Source organism: Heliangelus exortis, chromosome 3 (genome assembly GCF_036169615.1).
Source record: "Heliangelus exortis chromosome 3, bHelExo1.hap1, whole genome shotgun sequence".
NCBI classification, from domain to species: Eukaryota; Metazoa; Chordata; class Aves; order Apodiformes; family Trochilidae; genus Heliangelus; species Heliangelus exortis.
Window position 1 is genome coordinate 26088393 of NC_092424.1, and position 19372 is coordinate 26107764.

At 40.0% G+C, this 19372-nt stretch overlaps 1 long non-coding RNA gene across 4 annotated transcripts in view; it reads left to right on the plus strand.

Annotated features, from left to right (window-relative positions):
* The window catches only part of LOC139794313 (uncharacterized), a 115488-nt gene extending 97013 nt beyond the window's left edge, over positions 1 to 18475 (plus strand). For 2 of the 4 annotated variants that reach the window (XR_011725068.1, XR_011725066.1), the window contains exons 3-5: positions 12191 to 12286; positions 12564 to 12741; positions 16667 to 18475. This is a non-coding gene — a long non-coding RNA (uncharacterized lncRNA). The remainder of the gene's footprint in view (positions 1 to 12190; positions 12287 to 12563; positions 12742 to 16666) is intronic. The other 2 variants (XR_011725067.1, XR_011725069.1) reach the window with 2 other exon arrangements.
* Positions 18476 to 19372: the final 897 nt, after the last annotated feature.

The following is a 19372-nucleotide window of genomic DNA, read 5'->3' on the forward strand; positions in this document are numbered from 1 at the left end:
CAGTCCTCAGATATGCTGCACACAATGTGCTTTCAAGTTGGCATGTTTCTTAACACCTGAGTGCAAAGAAAGATGCAACAAACCCCTATGTGCACTGCAGTGCAGAAGTGTGAGAGAATTCTAACCCCAGAATCTGCTTTAATGACTTTTCTCTTGTCACTTGACATTTCATACTCTATTTTGTCATTTTACAATATTGCAGATCTTTTTCATGTCACTTGCTTTAGTGGAAGTGTCATTTACAACAACAGTCTGTTGCAATGACATAAGCATCAGTTTCCTCATGCATTTGTAACTTTACTTGCTAGCTAATTTATGATGCAAAAGAGGGAAATGGCCTTTCATATTTACTATCAAGAAGCCTGAGAGTAATATTGTAGTCCCAAATGAAATGTAAAGTCAAACAGCTAAATTAAGATCTTCATAAGAGATCTGTGGAGCGAGAGTAAATTTTTTTTTTTTAAGGAAAAAACCATCCCTGGGAAATAAATAAGATTTCAAAGGAGTTTAGTGTCTCATAAAGAAAGCATTCCTTTCTGATGAAAGATGATCTTTCTAGCAGATGTGTTATGAGGGTTTGTGAAGAAACTTTGTATCTGAATTACTTAGTGTAATTTGAACGTATGTGAATAGGTACAAAAAAATGTTTCAGATCATGCTGACTACACATTTTTTGATAAAAGAGAAGACTCTCCTAAGTCTGAGTCTGATCTTCCAGCAGGTTCCCACTGATATCAGCTGAGCTACTGCTGGTTTTTGCTACTGTGGGAAATAATAGAAACACAGTCACATAGCTGTAGCCAGAGCTCTGGAAAAAGCCAAAACAAAGCAAACAACCTGAAAAATTTCAGACAGCAGCTAAATTCATTCTATGGCCTGTATTTCAATTATTTTAACTTGTACAGCTGTATTTCGAGTCTTCTGGTTTTCCATTACTCTTAATGCCGTACAGTCTGGTAGTAAGAGAAACCATCTGAAGCCCACCAGTCTGATGTCAAATATGCCTCAGCAGTGCCCTCTCCCTTGTGAAGCTCATGAAAGGAAGGAGAATTTGTGGCTATCACAAGAGTGGATCTAGTCATAGTTTCCTATAACTTCACCATCAGATTTAGATGTACTTCCATCAAGAACTGAAATTCGCAAGTTGCAGTTTACCAAAATAATTTTAATCTCTCCTATCTGATAACACAGTTTTCCTATATGTAAGTTCAATACAAATCAGTTCCACAGCAAATAGAAATATGTGGGGCTCTGTTTTATTTTGATATTTGGTTTGGGGTTTTTTTTTGAGTGCCATTTCTTACAATTATCTTGCCATTCAGTAAGAAGCAAAGATTCTTTAAGAAGAAAATAAAAACTACTGCATAAAAGATTAATCTCCACAAATGTTTTATCATCTGGGATATCATCTGCTTTTCCTTTAAAAAAAAAACACAAAACTTTCAGTGCAAACAGATGTCTAGGGAATCCCCTTTTTCTTAATTTTCAGCAACATGTTATAGATATTCTATGTGCAGTATATGGAAGTAAAGCAAAATTGACTTTTGGCAGGTTCAACCTATCAAGTTCATAAACTTTACTGTGTCTGTCTTGTCCAAGATTACAGACAACCTGCTCCAAGTAAGTTTCCCATTTGCACTTAATTAGAGAGTTCATTTTAAAGGTCAATGAAAAATAGCAGAGTACGTTTTCATAATAACTCTCCTCACAATAAAATTATTTCTCAGGCAGTCATCCAATTTTCTCTGGAACAAGGGCAAGGAAAGTGGGGACACAAAATAGAGTTATTGGATACCTTATCTGGAACTACCCAGCATGTTGTTCATTATCCAAGGAACACATAGAACATTCTGGATCTGAGGAAAGAAGCCAAGCATTGCATCTTTTCAGACAATTTTCCTAACCGTACAACTTTTCTAACAACTGGGAGAGATATTATGAAAATATTCTGAAAGATAGGAGAGAGTCTGCACAGGGAGTTCCTCAATATCATCTTTATATATGTATATTTTAGTTTCTGTGGATAACCAGGTGCCCATGTGGGAAATGCCAGAGGGGTATTTGCTTTCATGATGAAATAGCAGTGAAGATAGAGTTGAGCATCAGTAGGGCTATCTTACCCTGTATCAGGACAGTGGCATAATTTCCAGAAAAAGGAACATGTTAACTGATGTCTGTCAGCCACATCATGAAGTTTCTTGGAGCCACTTTGAGCATGAATTTGCTGTTACCAAGCAGCTGAAAATGTGGCCAAGTTAACTATGTTGTAGAGTATGAAATATCTTCTCAGAAGACATTCCCAGCACTTCTATGTCTACCAGATTCCAATACACATCGAGCAAGTAGCAGGAACAATACAGTGAAGGGATTTTGAATCTGATCTGGGCTCACAATTAGATCAATTTCTGGTTTATTATAAGCAATGATTGAATGGTAACAGATTCTCACACAAGGAAGTTGATTTCTTGGACCAGAATCTGGCCAGGTGGATATAACCTTAACTTTGTTACTATGTTTCTTGCAATCACAAAGAAACAAAGAACAAGCTGAGAAAAACTTGAAGTCTGCTGGTCAACAAAAGCCTCAGGAAAAAGTGAATTATAGTTTTCACATATCAGGATTTGAGAAGACATGTTTGACCTGTGAGAAAATTAACACCTTCTCTGACAATCTCCACACTGTCCAGTTCACTGACTTTTTCAAAACCCGGTGCCTGACCTCTCTGAAAGTGCAACATGACTAGACTAGACCTGATTTCTTGTTTAAAGCTTCACCCACCAAGAGCAGGTTCTAGGGCTATGTTTCAGATCAGTTCGTTAGACAATGACAAAGACCACACCTGGCTTTTTTTTTGTTTGTTTGTTTTTTTGTTTTTTGTAATTGTAGATATCTTTTTTTTTTCACTGAGTGGGGGAAAGGTTCCTTGTTTTCCACATGACATCCTTGCTTTTGATTATTGGTTATTTCTACAAGAAAATAGTGTGTTAATCCCAATGACAATGGCCACCTTAGAAAAAAATAGTTGAGTACCTATCTCAATACTCTTTAGGAGGCACTGGTCAGATCATTTGCTTTTTAACCTTTTAACCTTTTCCCAGTGTACAGTGAACATGTTATAAGCACATTTCTTTGACAACTTAGATGATATGCTATTCTAAAAAGCTAGTTTTTGTCCCATACAGGACATGAATCTTAATCCACTTAGTGGACCTCATTCTTTGTTTCTTAATGAAGACCCCAGCTGAAGGTTCCAGTTGCCTGGAAGCATATGAAATGTAGAAATAAGTTTAACTTAGACCACACTCTCAGGCTACTGCCTGACAATGGTTTGCTCCAGGACAGAGACACAATTATATACATACACAGAAATTCCATCAGCTTGCAAAGGCCTTGCAGACAGATCACTTGGGATCAAGGCTGCCTAATAAATTGTGGTCAGAAGAACCAATCTCTGATTCTTTGTTTGTTTTGTTGGGGTTTCTTTTGGGTTTTGGGTTTTTTTATGTGTGTGGGGCTTTTTTGTTTGTTTTCTTGCTTGCTTGTTTTGTTAATACATTATACAAAACATAGTATTTTTATTCAGGACAATGAATCAAGGCAGGCCATAACTGTTTTAGGTGTTTCCCTAAACCAGTTTTAATTTTCTTTTTTGGCTCACTCTCATCTTTCTGAAGAAAGAAAATTGTAAAGAGTGGTTCAAATCATCTTGCAACACTGTATTACATTTCAAATCATTTACACTCACAGTCATGTCAAGCAAACAGACATTTCAAATTGATCAATGCAGTAATTGAAACAGCAATAACTGGAGGTTATTTTGTCAGCAATAGTGTTCTTTATGAAACTGAACAGTGATGCCTTAAAATGCGATGTATCGAGGGAAAGAAAGCTTCCTGAAAATGTTGTAGCCATTACTTTAGGATATTATTTAGCCTTCATGCTCTATCCCTTGTGGGTTTTCAATTCCCTAGCAAACTTTCTTTCTAACATATCTTTGATCCTGGTCTCAAAACCCTGACATTTTCATTTTGCAAAAACTGGATATACAATGGACTAGTCAAGAATTAGGGCCAGATGCCCCAAATTGGTGCAAATGGGTACTGCTTCATTGTGCTCCACACTGATTTACAGAAGACAAGGATCTGACTGAAAGCCTTCCAGAGCCCTGACTGCTTTGCTTTGCTTTATCATGTAAATGCTTACTTCAATTTTAGTCTTCCTAAGGAAATAGAGTTTATGCAATCATAGTCTATGTGTGTACACACATGCATGTATGAGTGTATGAGTGTGTGTTTGTCCTTTCACTCAGTTAGTTTTGATTCTGGCAGTCCACTCAATCAGACTGGAGAGGTCAGGCTGTTTAAGAGAGACAAAATTCCTGCAGGCATCATGATAGTGTTCTTATTGAGAAGGCTAATGAGCTGAGTCCTTGTAGACTACAGAAAATTTCCATTGACAAGGACTTGACTCCATCACTTCTGGCCCTCTTGGAGTCACTTGCTCACCCAAGTGTGTTTCTGGCATCAAAACTTCAGCATCCAAAGTTCAGGTTGACTCTGTTTAACTGGACTTGTTTTTCTAAAGAGCTTGGTTAGCTTGGTTTTCAATATTTGCTTCTGAGCTTACATATGCCAATTATCTCATCAGGTTGAAATCCTTAATCCTCACCTGAGATTAATAAGCTTAGAACCATCACTGAAGTTGTTCTCTTTCTTACATCTGTTGAGGCAAACAAAAGCAGGCACTGCATTTCCCATTGATTTTGTTCTGCTCTTGCCAGGAGTCTCAGACACAGAGGTCAGAGCACAAAGGGAAAGTTGTAGATGCTAATTCACAAACAACCTCATAAAAGTTTCCTTATTAGTCCTGTAAAAAAAAAAAACCAAAAAAAACCAAAAAATACAATTATAACTACTTAACTACTTCACTGCTGAATCTTCATGATAAATGAAGTGATCCTTGTGATGTATTTAGCAAGAGCACAAAAAGGAACTACAAAGAATATTATGTGAGAAAGAAGTCTTACCATTCTCCAAACTAACTAAATTGTTGGCAAAAAACCACACCCCACCAAACAAACAAAAAAAATGAGTTGTTAGTTGAGCTTTGTTTGACAAATATGAGACAGCAAAGGTATTACAAAAGACACAAATGGAAGTCTAATATAGGGTTGCATAAAATATTTTCCCATTGAAAACAGAAAAGGGTGATGTTCTTCAGCAATCTTTTTTATTTACTTCATGAGATAGTTAATGCAAAGAAAAAAAGACCATTGAGAGCACCCTGACTCAGTAGTACAAAAGGCTCTTCTGCTGTGTTCAAGTTTGGTCCTTTCTGTGTGAAGCAGCAGGTAATGAAAACATTGACCATTTCACATCCTGAAGGGCTTTGTTCAACCAGGAATCAGCATCTTCTGAAAACAACCTCTGGATCACCATTAAGTTAAGACCAAAGCACGAATTTGTCAACTTCTGGTGAGTCCCTAATAAGGAAATAGGTGGAAGATGGCCAGCTAGCCAGGCTGAGATTGTCTCCATTGTACTTATCCCTCTATTGATTCAAGCAAAATGTGAACAGACCTTTCTCTTGCAAAGCAAGACTTGCTGACTGCTCATGATGACCTCATCCATGTGTAGTTATTTTGGCAGAAGTTAAGACTTTTTGAAGGGCCAACAAGAATAGTTTTATGAGGCTGTTTGTGAATTAGTATCATTCTTTTGCCCTTTGCCCTCTGGTCTCCTATTTAGTTTGGGCCCCTTGTCAAGTATTGGACAAAAGGAGCTCAAACCAGCATAAAACCCTGGGAAGTGCTGGGCCTGCCTTGCTCCTTGCTACAGCAATTGGTCTTCTGCTGGTTAACTGGTACAGATCCATGGAGAGAGCTATGCCTGCTAACACCAGACAAAGAAGTAGCCCTAGAAAGTGCGATGCTAGTTTGTGAGTACTAATTGTCCTGTTTCTTTTGACACAAACAAGGACACAGAGAAAAAACATGCTATCTATGCTGAGATGTGTCAAATAAAATTTTACTGTACTGTTCTTTCTGTCTGTAGGCACTCAATCCTTTCACAGAAATTTCATCATTCCTACTGTGCAGAAAGGAGATGAAATGAGTTGTTCAGCCTGATCTATAGGTGTGCAGTGACTGTTTCAGAAAGGAAAGAGATTCAAAATAAAACTGAATGCAAATGAACCACAGAACAATTATACTGTCCCTTTTTTTAACAGGGATGAAATCCAGAGGGAAAGTGTAGTGCTTCAGCCTCAGGCCTTTCTTGAGAGCTGGGACATGCTTAGGACCTCCATGAGGAAAGCACAGTTGATGCATCTTTGCCTCACCTAACCTGGGTGCTGAGAAGGCCCAGGTCACTGTCTGTCTTCAGACTTTCTGAGTAACTTCCAAGATCTCTTTTGGTTCAGCTCCTCAAAGCTGGTTTGATACTAAGGATCTTTGCAGCAAAAGACTCAAGGGTGTGAGTTTCACACCCCTGAATCTCAGCTCCCCTTGTATGTAATAGACATACAATGGAACACTGCTGTACCTCACAGGCATGTCATGAAATATGTTAAACTAATTTTTTGGTTGGTTTTTTGTTTTTTTTAGCTTAGATTGGAGACCTACAAGAAATCTTAAATTGATAATAAATTTGCAAAAGTGAGGGCACAAATTGCCACCATTGACCAAACATGGCTGGATATCTAAGGGTCTTTCATTAGCAAATATCTAAATGCACATTAACGATGTAGAGTTGCTTTGATGTGACTAAGCTCCTTATGACAATACTAAGAATATTTCTCCAGAGTATCCAAATTACTTGGACCGGCAAAAGTGAAATATAACCTGTTAAATTCTGATGAACAAGCTTTTTTTCAAGATGTCCAATGCTCCCAGGAAGAGGAAGTAAATAGACTGTTTCCTGCTGTGGTGGTCCTTGCAAGGCAAATCAAATCAAATGTCATAGCAAAATGGATAGCTTGCATAGCTAAAGATGTTGCATAACAAAATGGACTCGGTCCTGCAGCAAAACTCTGTTTAGATGAGAAAAGATATGGCTTGAGTGAGTTAAAAATACACTGAAGAATTCAATCAGCACAATGTTATTCATTTCGGTATTAAACAAGATTTATTTGACAGTAACACCATATGCTCAGTGGTGCTGTCCACAGGATGACAATTTCATTTTGCAACAACTGTTGAAGTTCAGAAATTGTTTTCATTCAGCTTTGGAATAAAAACAAAAAAGCCTTTCAGTTCTCTGTGTAATGGAATTGGACTGAAATGGCTGATTTCAGATAAAAACCTAAGCCTTTTCTTTTGTGAGGCTTTTTTCTTCTGACGGATTCCTTGGTCACCTAATGGGCAGGGCTTTCGGAGAAGGCAAGAAGGCTTGGGCATGGATATCTGTAACTTTTCTAATCTAACCTATAGCATTGTCTGATAAAGCAATGAACCTGCCAAAAACATTTCCATCAGGACTACTGCTCAGTACTTGATGCTGATTAGACTTTTTGTATGGATAAGGCATGATTGAAGTATGCAAGCTTTGTCAAGGATAAGGCAGGAGCATTTTTCTGGTGGGTGAAAGACAAGCTTAAAGTTTCAACAACAGGAGAGCTTAGAAAGCTGACTTGAACATGGCAAATGTTGGGTGCTATGGCTTGGCCATAGCCTATGTTGGGTGGGGGCTTATGGATAAATTGTCTCAAAATGTCTGTGTTCAAAATGATCAGGATTGGTTTTAAATTCAGTGGATTAGAGACACACAGTCACCGTCCCTTTTACTCTATCCACCAGGCGTTTTCTTTTACATTAATTGTATTCTAAGACATATTCTAGGCCACAAAAATATATAAATACCATTCTTCCATTTAAAATTGTGGAAGAATATTTTATTTCGCACAGATATTTGAAAATCTGGGTTTTCATCCCAAATGCCTCTGAACTTGATAACTTCTGGGGCCAGGGAGAGAAGGTGGGGAGGAATGTATTGATTTGAAAATGCTGCTATGACACTTTCTGGGGATTATTTGCCTCAGTTATCCATTTGTGTGTGTGGCCATTTGAGCTTATTCCCAGTTAACTGAGAGCTGTTGCTCACTCCTTCTACCTTGCATGCATTTCCTCTCTTGGATGTCATGGTGCATCACGGCAATCAAGGCAATCATGGAAATCCTTCCTGAGAAGCATATTGGAGGTGTTTTTTAGCTGGAGATTCTAAATCCTTCAGAAGAATGAGACAGCCAAATTATGGTTCCTGTGAATTAGCACAGTAGCATTTCTGAATTAAATTGTTGCTGGTTTCAGCCAAAACCTTTTGGTTTTGAGGATTTTCCGTGCTTCAATGAAAAGTTAAAAAGACTGTCAGAGAGCACACATTGTGACAAAAAGCATTGTTAACATGAAATCTTCAATTGAAAATAACATTTGACAGGAAGGGATTTTTAAAAATCAGGTCTAACAAAAGAGCTATAAACACATCCTTATAACACTGCAAATAATTACACATCAACAGTAAGTGAGTTTACTAATTCTTGTAGAAATTACATGTCACCAACAAGTCTTCAGTCCACTGGACTCTCACTGTTGTCCTTTATCTGTAGGACCATGCTCTTCCCTGCCTTTCTGCTGCACTGATCTTGCACATGGTCAGACACAGAGAAGAGCCCAGTTTCCCAGTGTGCTCACATGTACATGTACATGTGCTGACAAGGTTATAACCAGACCAGTTTGATATTCTTGACTCTCACTGTCTCAAGATTGGGCACATATGGTAAATAGGAGACAGCACCAGTAGAAAAGCTGTATTTGCTTTGAACTTGCAGGTGACAGGAGCAGAAGTATTTGGCAAGAAGACACTTCTGGTCGTTTTTTGTGTGTGTGTTGCTACTGTTTTGAATTTGTCATCGAAGCACGTAGGCAGAGGAAGGTGACTCCATGGCCATCACACTGCGCTCCTTCCTAACAGGGAGCTGGGATGATGCTGGGCCCAAGGGCATTCAACAGAGCACCCTCCTGCTAGTACCCAGGGCAGCCCAGCACTTGCAAGTATGGCAAAAGTGTGAAAACTCAGTTTGGCTGGTGAAGAATGTGTGTGTGTGCCTATGTCCTCGCACTGCCTAATATATATGTTCATCCAATTAAGAGGAACAACAATTCATTAACAAAATAGGTACTAAAAAAATACTCATTTAAGACAATCACTGCTGCTTCCTCAGCTTTTCACTTCATTGCTGCTTATGCAAGTAAAAACAACAAACTAAATGCAGACCTTATGGGCACCAGGGACCAATTAATGCCATGTGACTTCCTCCCAGGCTTCCATGAAAATAACTGTATTATAATGGTCTGTGATATTAATACCGGCTTTGGGAAAGTTAGGCAGCAGCTCCATAGGGAAGGATGTAGCATGAGCAAGCACTCTGGAATGTGCACTATTTGACAAAAGAGAAGTGGTGTCTCTCTATAAGTTACATCTCTTCTTGCTATTGAAACAGAAAAATCAGCTAGGGAAACACAAATGCCTGGGGGAATGTGAGAAGTTTTTATATAAGGGGATACCTTTGCAGTATATGACTGAATAAAACTCAGACCTTTTCGGCTTTTAAGACAACAAGTATCCATCTACAAATTATGGCTAGGGAATAATTTCTGAGGTGAGACTGGGAGCTTAAATTTATACAGCCTCAGAGTCCACGTTTTACTCACAGTTTAAATAATTTAAAGGATTTCATTTTAATCTCACAGCTATGTAGAACCCCTCCAAATTTTGCTGCAGAATATGTGGCCCAGAGCTGTGAGGAAGCATCACCTTGACAAATACAACTGCTGCCTAAAGTCCCTGTAACAGATAAAGCTGGGTGGGGATGGCTTCCCAAGAATTTATTTTATTTCTTAGGCTAGTCAGGCTGCTTTGAAACAGTGTTCTTCTATTTCAAACTGCATCTGCACTCAGACATGCAAGAGATGGATTTTATTGCTCTCCTTACACTGATGATGTACCGATAATGTAGAACCCCCCTAGGCAGGACATATGGGTGCCAATGGAGCCACCCTGAGGTAAAAGCAACAGTCTCCCCATCCCAATCTGTCCCTGGGGTCTCACATTTCCTCCCATATTTAGACATTGGCATAATTACTAGGCACCATACCTCTTGCTTGTACCCCATTACAAAGGGCTATAACCTTCTAATGCTGGACTTTTCTTGGAGTGGAGAGACACACGCAGACCCCCCACCCTAAGGGGTGTTAAAAGTCAAATGCACTTGTTCAGGTACCCAGTTCAGGTAGCAGGGAGATCAATGGTCTGGAAGGGAAAGCAGCAGTTTCAGCAGCCTGAGTGATTGCAGCCATTCAGCCCTCATCTCCCTTCCTGAGCTATGTACCTAGGTGTAAACAACATACAGAAGGGTTTAATGTGCATGCCAAGCAGCCAAGTGGAAAGAGTACAAAGAAAGCAAGTAGGAGGACAGCATAGTTTATTGTCTTTCACAATGACTTAGGCCTCAATTTCTGCATCCCCAAAGTAGGAATATTAACTCCAAAAACACGTCAGTTAGCAAGAGCAGTCAGCATAAAGACAGTCTAATAACAGAGCCTGAAGCTGGCTAACTGAGTAAGTGGATCTAAATAGCATCACATTTGGAGGAGTGATTTAGGTTAGATGTTCAGTTCAGCTCAGCATTCGAAAGTTCATACACTGGTTAAACTTTGGATAAACTTTTGACCCTTTTTTCATGTAGAAATCAGATAAGAATCACACAAACACAGACTCTCATGAGCTTTCCAATAGTGCTTGTTTTTGACTGAGTCAGCAATAGAACAGATCTCCTCATAGTGCTCCTGTATTTCTGCTTCCAAACACATCCAGTCCCTCTCCTCTCTCCTCTCCTCTCCTCTCCTCTCCTCTCCTCTCCTCTCCTCTCCTCTCCTCTCCTCTCCTCTCCTCTCCTCTCCTCTCCTCTCCTCTCCTCTCCTCTCCTCTCCTCTCCTCTCCTCTCCTCTCCTCTCCTCTCCTCTCCTCTCCTCTCCTCTCCTCTCCTCTCCTCTCCTCTCCTCTCCTCTCCTCTCCTCTCCTCTCCTCTCCTCTCCTCTCCTCTCCTCTCCTCTCCTCTCCTCTCCTCTCCTCTCCTCTTCTTTTTCCAAATGTGAAATATTTTTCATTCTATTCCATAAAAGGAAGGTTTCCGTATAAAGTTTGGATGACAGCTGAGGGCAGATCCATCACTTTCCTGAGTAATTCTTGTATCCCTAAGGATAACTGTCATCTTTGCTGGCCTTTTTCCCATCCAGTGTTAAATATTTTCATTAGTGACTGGAGACTTCGTCGAAGGACACAGAGACTGTATTTTCCAATCATCAACTGTTGCTCTCCTCCTGACCAGAAATTCATAGCCCTTGGTGGCTCTCAGCCTGGGGAGCTCTGCACTAGATGACCCTCTAATGTTTTTTTTTCTCTCTCCCCTCATCTTCCTTGTTCAGTGACTGCCAGTCAGCTTTGCTCACTTCCTTGTGCTTCCTGCAAGTTTTTAGTGTGAGTCCTCTCTCCTCATCACCCAATTATATGTTCTTTTCTCCTCCTGATCCCTCTCCACCCCCACCTCCCCCTGCATTGCCAGCTGAAAAGGGGAAGAGGAAAGTATCTTCTGAAAACATCAACATTTTCTTCAAGAACATTCAGATCATCTGCTTGATGACTCCTATCCTCTAGCTTGTGACCTCAGCTGTGCCAGACTTCTAGTTCTGTTTTCTTTATTGGGTTGATTACATTGTCAGCGCTTAAAATATATCAGAATTAATAACAAAATTAACCAACACTTGGGAGCATAACCACCCTTAGGATTGGTGGAATCAACAGGTAGGTGATAATTAGAACCAGCCAAAAGCTTTTTCTCAAAACCTAAATGTATGTCTCCTCCGTGTTAGAAACCACATGTTGAAACACCCTCCCACAGCATGCAAATTTCCTTGTTCTTTTTTATATCCTCAGATCTTGGCAGATCCTGTACTAGCCACAAAAACAAACAAGAGTATCTAACCCTCACCAAATATTGCTTTCACATATTTCTGGCTCTCCCAGACTTAGAAAACACCAGAAATACAACTGAACCTGAGCTTCAGAAATTCTCAAGCCTGTTTTTCAGGCCCAAGAGGTGGAGGAAACATATCTGAACTCTTGGATTCTTTTTCCAGATGGATGTTTCTGTGGTTTCTCTGCCAGCGAGTGGATCTGCATGTGGACACGAGTATCCCTTGCACTGCTGTGTCTAAGTGGGTGGGGAATTCGAGGTCAGTGTTCAGCTAAGGGAGCCAAGCCCAGCACTGTCCCTTGCACCCATCCCTGCTGTCACAGGCCAAACTTATCTGTGTTGTAGCAGAAGTTATTTAATGATTTCCATTGCATCCAAGCTGGTTTGCCTTCAGAGTATCCCAAATTGTTCAGCTGCACAGAGGACCAGATCTGTCTAAAGGGATTCCCTTGATAGAGGTCAGGTGTAACAACTAGAAATGACTTTGATCTTGTGCTTCCCAGTAATTTTGCTTCCCTTCCTCTTGCTGTCTTTAGATTACAAAGGGCTCTGTGCTACTTCTGTTGACTGGAGCAAAGATCATGTTGAAGTCCTGCAGAAGCAAAATGTGAGTACACTGCCCCAGGAAACAAGTGTAACAACTTTGCAGTTGTGCGGGTAACAACATCTTCAGAATGACTTGGTGTTGTGGCTATGATGATTTCTTCAGGCACTGTAAGTAGACTGACAAATTGACTTTCAAGTGAAAGGTCATTGAAAAGAATTCCTGATAAAAGCATCTGGATTTACAATTAAAAAGCTACAGAAGTTCAGTTTACAACTCTACTGGGTTCTGTGCGTAGGAGTTTCTATCATACAATTTGGCAGCTTCTTCTGCCTTCTGATTTGAGTTGTAGAAAATAAAAATTCCTTGTGGTTTCCTTATTTTTTTTTTTCTTTTTAAACACTGTGGAGAGCTGTGGTGTTTTGGCAAGGCTGATACAAAGAAATATTGTACTGGCATTGTCTCGTATTGTAGGTGACCTCAGGCCTGAACTATACATGGGAAAAAAATAAGTTTCTGCTGAATAGAGCACACATGTGCTTGAATCAGATTATAGAGAGAGTGTGAAAAGCAGAGTGCACACACACAATACACATAATACTGATGTAGGCTTTAATGAAATACCTGACTCTCATCTGATCCCTCTGGCAAAAATCAGGAGCAGCCTTGAAGCATTAAGCCTCACTCTGCTTTGGTGTATGAGGTTCTTTCTGCTGTTCCTAAGACCATGACTCATGAAAAAGGGTATTTGCCAGGCAATTAGGTGGTTGAGATTACTGTATATGTCCAGACACACACAACATATGATTCCAGTAGGTGGTTGCCTATCAGAGTATTTGTGAGAAGTTAATATATCGCATTTTTTTTTTTCCTTCCTTTTAAGAACCAGGATGAAAACTTTAACCCTGGAAATACTTATCCATAAAGGCAAACATTGTACGTCAAAAGGCTCCCTCTCTCCCTGCTTCTCTGGCACTCCTTCTTCACTTCCCCTGCTTTGTGGGACATAAAACTAAACTAAACAGAGATTTGTCCCTATCAATATTGACTTGAGCGATTTCCCTTTTCCTGACTTCTCTAATCCTGTAGTAGATTTTCTATGACACTTGTTTCCGGTAGCAGATTCTTGTGAATGTTCATTCTAGAAACAGAACACTTCCAAACATCTATTAAAAAGCAAAACAGTGTGGTCAAAGAAGATAATGGGTGATGTTTTTCTCCATAGTTTAATTTCAGCAGCTTCCAGTGTTTGCTTTCTAGTTGAAAAAGTAGTTTTTCCTCAGTTTGTAAGAGTTTCCTTTCATAAGAAACCAGAGTCACTAGAGGTATTACATAAAAAAGTGCACAAAGCATCCTTGTGCTGTCTTCTTTGTAGGAATTAGGTACTCAGTATGGCCCAGAGATAAAATGCCATCCAGAGATACCCGAAATCCAGACTGTGGTTATTAGCAGAAACCTGATGACTCTCAGGCTCGTACCTGTGGTGGAACTGATAATTGCACTGATTTTCTTCTCTCTAAAAGGTTGCTTTTTACACAAGAAAGAAGAAAAGGAGCTGCCCTGGTTTTGATTCCAGCTGCTTCTCCTGGTCTTTAGGTGTCAGGAACAAGCCCTTGAGGCAAAACTAATGTTGTAAATATGCCCTGAAGTGGAACCCTCCCTATTTCAGAGAGCATGAGCTCTAGCACGCAGGACCTACACTGATAAAGGCAGCAGGGAGAATACTGAGATGGGAATTCTTACTGGCTCCTATGTAAAGGAGATGTCACATCCTTCTCTGCCAACTTACAATACTAGAACACCAGGCTGAGCTCAGTTTTTTAAGGAAGCTAGTAGCTTAATATTATGTTTCTGCTCTAAACCAGCATTGCTGTCAGTCAGAGTGAGTGCAAGCCCTCCTTGCCAACTGCAAAGTGATGTGTCCACTGGAAGGATATAAACAAGCTGCAGAACTTAATGCTGGGGTTGATTATTCTAGGCATGAAGTTGCAAAGGTTTCTGTTTCTCCAGAGAGTGGCAGTAGCATTAAGGCCAAGTGCTAATCTGTGAAGATGACTTAGGGCAGCTGACAAAGAGTTGCTGCTATTTTTTCTCCACACCACAGCTCTGCATGTGGTTCTGCATGGTTCATAGGCTCTGCATGGCCTATATGGCCATGGACATGCTTTCATAAAGACCCCAAATATAAATTAAAATTTCAGTGACTTCAGGAAAAAGGAGCTCTGCAGGTTTGGGAATAGCCCCTGGAGATGGAGGTGGCTCCTGGCAGTTTGCAAATGGATTTGGTTTCTGTGGGCCTGAGCAGCAAATGGAACCTGTGTGGGAGAGGTTATTATGGCACTAGGGCCAAGGGTCTGTCTCCTCTCCCAGCTGCTCTCTCCCATGATATTCATGCAGAACTTCTCATCCCATCCTAGGGGTGGAGAGTCCAGGGAAAAACCCATCCCACTTGCAGAATAAGAGCTACTGAGCAAGGTGGGGAAAGCAGAAGGAACTTGATTGTTCAACTGACTTGCAAACGTAACGCTTTTTCCACTCATTAATAAATTGGAGTATCAATGAAATGGACAATTGCTGAGCTTTCTAATTTTGTTGATTTATCCCCATTTTACTAGTTTTCCTTCAATTCTGCTTTCCAGTGTCATTGAGTTATTGTTATCCAGATCTACATCTCAAAGTTCCACTGAAGGAGAACGTGTATTAAAATACCAGATTTACCAGAAAACATCTGCAACTTGCAAGCCTATTGTATTACTATTATATAAGCAAGCCATTGTAAATTCTTTTAAGTCTGTAACTTATTTCACGTTAACACACTGTGTGTTTTACAACACCATTTCAAAGTTTATGGCCTTTTTTCTTTAGCCGCTTGTTCCAATTGCATCTCGTATTTCATCAAATATGGTAAAGAAACCATGAGAATAAATTGATGCTCCATATGAACCCCCCTATAAATGGATGCTGCCAAATTGCTGTAAAATGGTTTTCCTTTTCAGCCCTCCAGAACTGCTAGTAAGTTTCTGAGGCCAAATTCTACAGGGAAACGTTATGACCATTTAAGGCCTCCGAAGTTTATGCTTCAGTACAAAATGCCTGAGGGCGAGGATTTAAAATGGATGATGTGGAGAAATTTGCACTTCCTTAAGAAAACACAGAGCATTTCCTTCTGCGTGTTAGAAATTAAAACAGAAAATAACTAATAACTAATAACTAAAAACTAATTTGTCAGGAAATTGTCCTTCTATAATTTCCTCTTCAGCCCTTCCCCTCCAGCCCTTGCCTGCTCCCACAGCAGCCCTCCGAGCCTAATTGTCTCCTCCTTGTTGCTGGCTTCACAGCCACAGGTCCTAACTCCAGGAATTGTGATGGACGATGCTCTGCTCTTCACCTCGTGTGCAAGAGCTCTGCTGTAATGTCTCCTCGTGTTCACAGCTTGCTCCTGCCACCCTCTTCCCTGCTCACCTCCCCACCCAGCCTCACGCCTGCAGACAATCCTTCAGGAGATAAGTACTGCTCAGGGACACCAGTGCAGCCGCAAATGACGGTTCATCATTTGGCTCTAATTGGACGCTGGTGTACAATGAAAAAAAATTTTGTCATATTTATGAGTTACTGTGAGTTAATAATGCGCTGGGATCCATTAGTTAAAGCACATTTGCTCCAAACATGTGGCTTCGGCTTTTTATTTTTTGTTCAAGCAACATTTTTTCAGATGAAATGCTGTTGCCGTTTTTCTCCCAGGCACTCAGTAAGCCTCGGGGAGTTAGAGCATCAATTATTTTTCTCCTCACATGTGGAACAAAAAGAGGGGAAAAAAAAAAAGTAGAGTCCTAGCCAGAGAAGTTATAATTATTATCCAAAATAATAATGAAAGTATATAAAAATATCAAAAAATTAAAAGCTGTAGCCAGCTGAACAAAAGTAGTCAAAATAGAAAATACAAGTCTTCAGAAGATTCTCTTGCAAATAAGATGGAATCTACTCTCTCTGTATTTTCAGTAGTGTCTTTTCCTGCCTGAGCCAATACTTTTTCTTTTATAATCTGTCTACTGAGTAAATTTTCCTTGACTCTGTTTTGAATGATAAATTCATTAGTGTCTTGCAGGTGTATTTGCCTGAATTTACAAACTCCAGAAAGGACTGAAATGACAAGCAAAAATACAGCATGAACAGAGACTTGTTTTCATACTCTTGCTTCTGAAATGGTGCTGCATTTATGTGTAATAAAAATCAAGATGTTCATCTTTCTTCCTCTCCCCCTCCACAATATTTTTTCAGTGCTGAAGATGTCAAGAGCAGAATTTACTCTTCCCTTGATGCCATCTTTTTTCCCCTTCTGTTTCATCACAGCTGCATGGACTCCAGCCAACTCAAACTGTACCTTCGCACTTCATTGCTTAGGACTTTGTGGCTTGTTCAATTTGACAACACTTTTTAATGTAGAAAAGTGATCAGGCAGACTGAAACTTCATCTTTAGGTTGATTTCTCTCAAATCTCGAGGAGGCGGCACAACAAGCTTCATGAAATTCCACTTGCAGCTTAATGAAATACCTGCAGCTTAATTTGCAACACCATGCTTAGAGGTACAGAGCAAGCTCCACCTGCTCTTTGATTCAGGACATATTTTGCTCTCCATTCCTAGAAAACATTTGTGGAACATTTTATATATTGCTGCTACTCTGTTGGTAATAAGTTTTCTTTTATTTTATAAGCTTGAATTAAGCAAAAAGCTCCTCCACTGCTGGCTCGGCCTCCAAAGCTGCACTTCATGTATGTCAAACAACATGTACAAATTTATTAGGTGAACAATGGTTGCATTTAAGTACTGATTTAGCAATCATGAACTTTGCTGGCAGTATCCTTTGGAAACTAAATCCATAAATTTTATTAGTATTAAATGTTTCTAATGGGAGTTGACAAATACTTGAACTGCCTTGCTTTTTTCCCCGCACTTGGCAAAAGGGAAGGGACAAAAATTCCTATTACACAATGAGAAATGCATTAATATTAAAACTCATTCATCTCAATTTTGTACAAATATAATTTAAGACCTTTTACAACCATTGGTGAAATTACAATGTGCTGTAGGGAAGTTGCAAAAATTTTATGAGAGTAATAAAATTGTCATTGTAATACTATTATAGGGTGCAGGGACAATATAGATATTTGAATTACCTATTGTCCTTATGCCAGGTTCAAAAAGCTACATACAAGTATTATAGCATGTAATGGAGACAACTGTGTAAACAAACCAGAGAAATGAAATCCATGTCCACTTTATCTGTCCTAAGACAAATCCTCATTAGAAACTGGGATTCAGAATACCCTTCCCACTTGTGTCAATAACAATGAAACTTAAACGGGTGGGCTGTTTTATATTTGTGTCAACAGTAGCACAAAGACCAACTAATTAAACAGAGATTATGTGTAATAAAATAGTCTTTCATCCAAAAAGTGATGTTTTTAGCTTCTGTGACATATTTCCTGGGGCTTGCACTCAAGCCTGACTGAAGGTGATCATGGTGGTCTCCCTTGCTCATAGCAAAAAAACCCTACTCATGCAGTTCACGGAAAACCCATGAAATTTTACCTGGGATTAAAATGGTGTTAACTTTCCAGAGGTGAAAATAACTTTCACTGACAAATAGTGATTCTGGACTATATCCAAGGAAAGAACATTGCTTTCTCCCTGCCTATCCAAGAGACGAACAAAAGAGAAAAAGAGAAAGGAAAACAAGAGAGGCAGTTTAAGCCTTGTACATTAGCAACATTTCACTGGCTTTGTTCTAGAGAGTAATAAAAGAATTGAAATAGTTCAGGCATCTGCCCTTGGCTGAGGGACTTGTAATTATACACTACAGGCTCTACTCCCTTGGAACAACTGTCTTTGATTCCTATCTCTTCTTTTATTGCAGCTGAAATGCAAACCTCCTGATGAAACCATTACATTTCCATGTGAAATTCACAACTATAAGGGGAAACTTCTGCAAACTTGCCAGACTCTTTGAAGGGGGGCAGAAACATATGGGCAAAGTTTGTAAAATTCTCTTCCAAGTTTCAAAGGTCCAACCATGCGGGGCAGCCTGCTCTGGAGCTTGGGGTTTGTTCTCCTCCTTTTAGTAAACACTTTGGACTGGGAATAAGAAAACTAATTTTATTCCCTGTTTATTAAGAGTTGCCATATTGTGAACTCCGGTGGTTCAGCCGATCACTTTCCTTAAAATGACTGACTGTTTAGTCCTCACCAGGATCATGAGAACTCTAGCAAAAACTCTCAGTAGACATTTTTGAACACCGAGAGACTCAGTGAGACCCTACTATGCTTTTAATACCTCTTAAAGTTTTTGTCCTGACTTCAGGAAACACCCTCCCACATACTCTGAAACCTTGTAAGGATCCTCCCCAGGAGACAACTGGAGCTTTCTCTGTCTGCCCAAGTCTTCACTGGAAGAGATGGGCAGGGAGCATGAAAGACAAAGCAGAGAAGCCAGCTGGTGCTTAGCTCCTCTGTCTAAGCAGAAATATGCATTCAGACATCTGCTTTGAAGTCTCCAGCAGGGTGCACAGCAAGTGGGAGTCCTGGAAAGCAGGTCCTGGTCAATGAACATGCCATTTTAGTTCTTCCTGGTAGAAGGACCCAAAAGATTTCACTAGTGGCTTCTGAAAATGCAGTTTGAGGTAGTGCCACTGCCTCTCCTGTGCCCCTCTCAGGAGGGGAAAGCCACTGCTTCACTGGCCACAGATGAAACATCTAAGTGAGTCCACCACCTCCCCACTCTCCCCTGGCAAGAGATATTTTA